General features: G+C 41.5%; 1 pseudogene; it reads left to right on the top strand.

The window, feature by feature from the left end:
* Positions 1 to 304: 304 nt before the first annotated feature.
* On the top strand, positions 305 to 2,417 carry LOC139435416 (piggyBac transposable element-derived protein 4-like; annotated as a pseudogene).
* The last annotated feature ends 3,454 nt before the right edge of the window (positions 2,418 to 5,871 follow it).

The raw sequence follows: 5,871 nt of genomic DNA, 5'->3' as shown, positions 1-5,871 counted from the left end.
TTTCACCTTTAGTCCCTCCCTAGTTACGGCACACTCTCACACACACACACACCCTTTGATGTATAGGATCAAGCCATTTTTAGATCAACAAAAATCATAAACAAAAAGATAAACGAAAAACAAACAGGCCTTTTCTCACGGTTGCTGGGGCATTTCACCTTTTAGTCCCTCCCTAGTTACGGCACACTCACATACACACCTTTGATGTATTTGATCAATCAATTGTCAAGTCAAAAACAAACAGGCCTTTTCTCACGGTTCCTGGGGCATTTCACATTTCATTCTGAGAGAGACAGGCAGCAAAATGAAGAGGCAGAAACATTTGACCGTGGAGGAGGTTCATGAGCTAATCTGTAACCGTGTTATGGAGGACAAATCAACCGATGAGGAGGATTCAGGGTCAGAAGAGGAGGAAACTCATGAAGAGGTGATCGATGTAAGTTACAGACCAAATTCTTCCTCTGAAGAAGCCCCCACATCGCCCGCCTCTGAAATGGAAGAAGGTTTTGAAATGGAGGAACATGAATATGAAGAGGTAGAATCAGAAATGGAAGAAGTGTCAGAAGTGGAGGACTGCACTTATTTTGAGGAAGTGGAAGAATCCACTGATGAGGAAGAATCTGAGGACGAGGACGCAGCTGAGATGGAAGAATATTTCCAATCTAAGAATGAAAGAATGATCTGGTCTTCCATCCCTCCCTGTGACGGACGTCGCATGGTAACAGCAGAGAAAGCAGAGAGAGAGACAAGCCGCCAGGGTCCTACCCTGTATGCAAGGTCTCGTATCGAGGACATCAAGTCCGCTTTTTATCTGTTTCTGCCCAAGGCCATGGAAGAGTCATGACTAACAAGGAGGGGCATCGTGTTTATGGGAAACAATGGAGAAAGATGGATCAAATGGACCTGCAGGCATACGTGGGTTTGTTGGTTCTAGCTGGAGTGTACCGATCCAGCAAAGAGGCTACAGCAAGTCTTTGGAATGCAGAGTCTGGTAGGGCAATTTTCCGTGCTACCATGACACTTCAAATGTTTCATAAAATCTCCAGAGTCATAAGATTTGATGACAAAGACACAAGAAAAGATCGCCGGGCACGAGACAAACTTGCTCCAATTCGAGACGTTTGGGACACGTGGGTGTCTCTCTTGCCAATGATGGACAATCCAGGCACTAATGTGACTGTCGATGAGCGCCTGGTCCCATTCAGAGGTCGCTGTCCATTCAAACAGTAGATCCCAAGCAAACCAGGGAAATATGGGATCAAAATATGGGCAGCATGCGATGCCAGGTCAAGCTACGCATGGAATATGCAGATATACACTGGCAAACCTGCTGGTGGGACGTCAGAAAAAGATCAGGGCATGCGAGTTGTCCTTGACATGACAGAAGGCCTCCAGGGAAAAACGATAACCTGTGACAACTTCTTTACTTCACATGCCCTTGGCCTGGCGCTGCCGAAAAGAAAGCTGGTGGGAACAGTAAGGAGAAATAGACGGGAGCTTCCCCCTGCACTGGTGTCAAAAGCGGACAGGGCTCGTTTCTCATCAAAGTTCGCTTTCACCGAGACCCATGCTCTCTCTGGTGTCCTGATGAGCACTCTGCGTCGGGATGCAGCTGTGAGCGACAGGGATGACACAAAGCCCCAAATCATCGAAGATTACAATCACAACAAAGGGGCTGTCGATAACCTTGACAAGGTATTTCACATGTATTATTCATAATGTTAATACTATTATTTATGGGAAGGGTAATGCATTGAATTTGTGTGTAGGAAATAAACATACATTTCTGAATATGTTTTGGTTTGTTTATTTTGTTTCCAGGTTACCAGTGTGTACACATGCAAAAGAATGACAGCCCGTTGGCCCCTAGTTGTCTTCTTCAACATTCTCGACGTGTCTGCATACAATTCCTTTGTCCTGTGGTCTGAGATCAACCCAGCCTGGAATCAGGGGAAGTGCGACAAGAGGAGGCTGTTCATGGAGGAGCTTGGACGACAACTTGTGATACCTCACATCAGGCGACGCAAGGTCAGCATTAAGCTTCATTTCTGTTGCTCTTCCTTCTGTCATGTCCTTACAATTTTTGTATTTGCACTGTGATTTATTATAATAAAGTTTGACTTGACTTGACAGGTTCTTCCCCGCACGCCAGCCGCTGTCAGTTTGGTTATGGAGGTCCAGCAGTTCTGCTCCAGCTCTACCTCTGCAGCAGCTACCCGTCACCCAAATCCCGTCACCCAGCTCCCGCTCGCCCAGCTCCCGCTCGCCCAGCTCCCCCTCCTGACCCATCACCCAAAAGGAGCAGGTGCAAATTCTGCCCTCGCCAGATTGATGTCAAAACCAAGAAAATGTGCCAAAGATGCAATGCATACATCTGCAAAGATCACACCATTGTTACCTGCCCTGCATACAACTGAGGGCACATTACATGTGTAACACAGAAATGCGTGAGGTTTCCACTTTAAATTCTTGAAATAACAGTCGAGCAAGACGGGGTCAAAAATGACCCCAGAGGGCACAAGGTGTGATTATGTGTTGTCATTAAAAATATATAAATTATTCAAAAAGGGCATCCTTACTAAACTTTGACATATACCAGTCTGTGATATAGACAAATAGTCACAATACAATATGGTCAAATTAATTCATTGTTTCAATTTTTTTTTATCAGAAAATGGTATAATTTCATATAAATTAGGGTCTCTCGGCCCTAAATTCCAAAACAAATGGAAAATGTGTGGTAATGGGTTGTACTGAAGTAGAACTAAAGGTGTAACACAAAATGTATTCACATTTTATACTTTATGCGTTAAATATCAGACAAGCCAGATGGGGTCATTTTTGACCCCAGAGGGCACAAGGTGCATAGTAATCGGGAGGACATTACGAGGGTTAATGAAGAAAAAAAAATTCAAGTAAAAAAAAAAAAATCATATTTTTTTCTTTATATCGCGATAAATATCGATATTATCGTACCGTGAGTTTTGGTATCGTTACATCCTTAATTATTATAGTAACTGTACACATATTTAATTAGCAAGAAGCTAAGTTTGCAGCTCGAGTTTGCTCTCTGATACAGCTCAACAGAAATAGTCAGTTATCATCCAAAAAGATGATCAATAATCAATCTATAATCAAACTATATTGGAACACCCGACTATTTTTAGCTCCTGAAAGAAGAAGACACATTGTGAGTCCCTTTAAGAGTAATGAATGAAAATACTTAAGGAATGTAATTACAGTCATAAAGTGGAAGATAAAATGCTGTACAAATCAGATGTATTATTTAATAAAGAAAAAAGAATTCAAGAAAAAAAAAAATTCACATTTTTTTCCTTTGTTTTTCAATATCGCGATAAATATCGTACCGTGGGCTTTGTATTGCGATATTATCGTTTTTGGTATCGTTACATCCCTACTATCCACTGAGCCACAGCCTCCCATATGGAGCTACACTGTACGAATGACAATAAAAGCCTTGAACCTTGATCAACGGCTGCAAAAAGGACAAAGAATCAGTCGAAAGAGGATGTAACAGACCGCTTCTTATGTTTGACTTTTCTTCTGCTCTGGGCAAAAGCTCTGACTGAAAAGAAAGATGTCGCCATCTAATACATGCCAACGTTCCTGACATCTGCAAACCTTCTTACTTTTCTCCACGGCTTCACGGGAGATTCACATTTCAAATGCCAGAGGGGGGTTGGCAGTGTGGGGATATTTCAGGAGGGCTGATTGGATCAAGCAGCCGGCGCTACAGTTCATCCCCTCGCCGCCCCATCGCTCAGCCACAGAGCGAGGGAATAAAAGTGACAGAGTGCAATCACTGTCTCTTATCTTCCAATGAGGAGAATGGGTAGGGATGAGATTGAGTGACCGGCCGGCTGTGGCGTGTCTCCCGTGTCAGCCTTATTGAATTATGACTTGCCAAGAAGTGGCATGTTATGAGATATCGAGGGCGTGGATTCAGTACGAGGCGGAAAAATAGCCGAAATGAAACCTGTCTGTATGTAAAGTTCACAGTGTTTTTCATTGGGTAATGTGATTTGAAAGAATATTGGATTGGCTGTGAAGAAAAGACATGCTAAAATAGGGTTTCAGGTAATGTGTTACATGAGTCTGTGATTGTAGTCCTGATGAAATACTCAAATAAAATAAACAATAGCGGTGAAATTCTAATTGGCTTTAAAGGACAGATACAGACACATAGCTCCAATACCTTTCATTGCATTGCTGACCTTTAAGCAAACAGTTAACACATCCACCAAACAGAGAACAACATGAGATGCATTAAGGGGAGAGCTCTGAGGCTCAACCATAGCGTGTGTTCACTTAGTCCACATTTAAAATATGAGCTTCTAGGCAAGAAAACATTTTAATGTCAGCTATGGAAGCAAACAAGAGACAGAAGTATTTGAATTTTATCAGACACCGAATTTATAGCATTGAAAATAATTACTTTGAAAATCATGTATCTGATTTTTTTTTGCTCCGAATTCACCTATGTGAAATAGAAATGTAAAAATTCAAGTTAAAAAAATGTGAATGTTCAAATTCAGATCCCAAAAATTCAAGTGAAAAAAATTCCACGTCAAATATTTCGGTGTTTAAAATTCGATGTCAAAAAATTCGGTGTATAAAATTCGACGTCAAAAATTGTGATGCAGCATCATCCGGGCTACTCAGACAGGATAAGCAATCGAGCCTGAATGCAATCAAACCGACTTCTGGCCTATCAGAGCCAAGCGGCGAACCCCGGGACAGTGCGGTGAAGCCCAATGCTGCAAACTGTAGGCGATGGATGCAGATGGGAGCAATTCCCGTAGACCCTACAGTATGTTAAAATGTCCAACTTAACATCAGAAAATGAACATGTTTCTAGCCCGGATCCACAAAAACATATTTTGTATATAGTTAGATTCCCCCTTCATGACAACGGGACTGCTGCCCCTAGCTCCTCTGTCTCACTGCTAGCTCCGTTAGCTCCATTGGCTCCGTGATGCTACAGCGGCTCAGCTCATGAGGAGAACACTACTTGAACTCGGCCGTGTTTGTTGTGATGGTTCCTGGTGGACTATTCGTCATGCAAATATAGGATTTATCTGCAGTTAAAACAGACCGTCCATGAATGCAGTTTCTTCGGTAAGTACTTTATGTTATGTTACTGGTGTTTTTATTAAGCCAACGTTAATAAATGTTTAGAGTTGGGTTAGCATTTGAGCAATCGTAGCTCCATCTGTGCTAACGATGCTATGCGTAGCATCCAAGAGTGTAAAACATTAAGTGGGATGCTACTGTATACCAAAAGGCTTCTGTGCGAGGTTGCTAAAATAAGGTCATCCTTGTACGTTAGATAGTTAGTTTGCTAGTTAGGTTACTGTATGCATTGTTATGGTTCATTTAAATTCGCTATGCTCTACTATAGCATACAATAGACTAGCTAACATCAACGTATTGTTGAAGAGAGGCTTAGTGTATATTAAATCAACCTCACACTAAAATGTGTGTATCTTTAAAATATGAACGTCACATTTCAAGATGGAGTTATTTATTGCAGCTAACCGCCTATCCGACTCAAACATTGTTGTTTTTAATATTATTACCAATGCCTCTTTTCATTGTATTATCATCACACTTGAGAAACAGCCTCATCGTGGCTGTAGAACGGAACATGTCACTTAATGCCTGCATTTAAAGACGATGAATAGCGTAATGCCTTAGTGACAAGGAAATTATTTGTTTAAATATTAGATATGACGTTATCTGTGACTTCAGTGAAAATTAAGCTTATCCATTGCATTGCATTTGTTCAATAGGTTTGTGTCTTACCCTTACGTGAGAGATACATATGAATATGGCACATGAAAACTAATT

Source organism: Pseudochaenichthys georgianus, chromosome 16, assembly GCF_902827115.2.
Source record: "Pseudochaenichthys georgianus chromosome 16, fPseGeo1.2, whole genome shotgun sequence".
Lineage (NCBI taxonomy): Eukaryota > Metazoa > Chordata > Actinopteri > Perciformes > Channichthyidae > Pseudochaenichthys > Pseudochaenichthys georgianus.
This window is presented reverse-complemented; position numbering and strand designations above follow the sequence as displayed.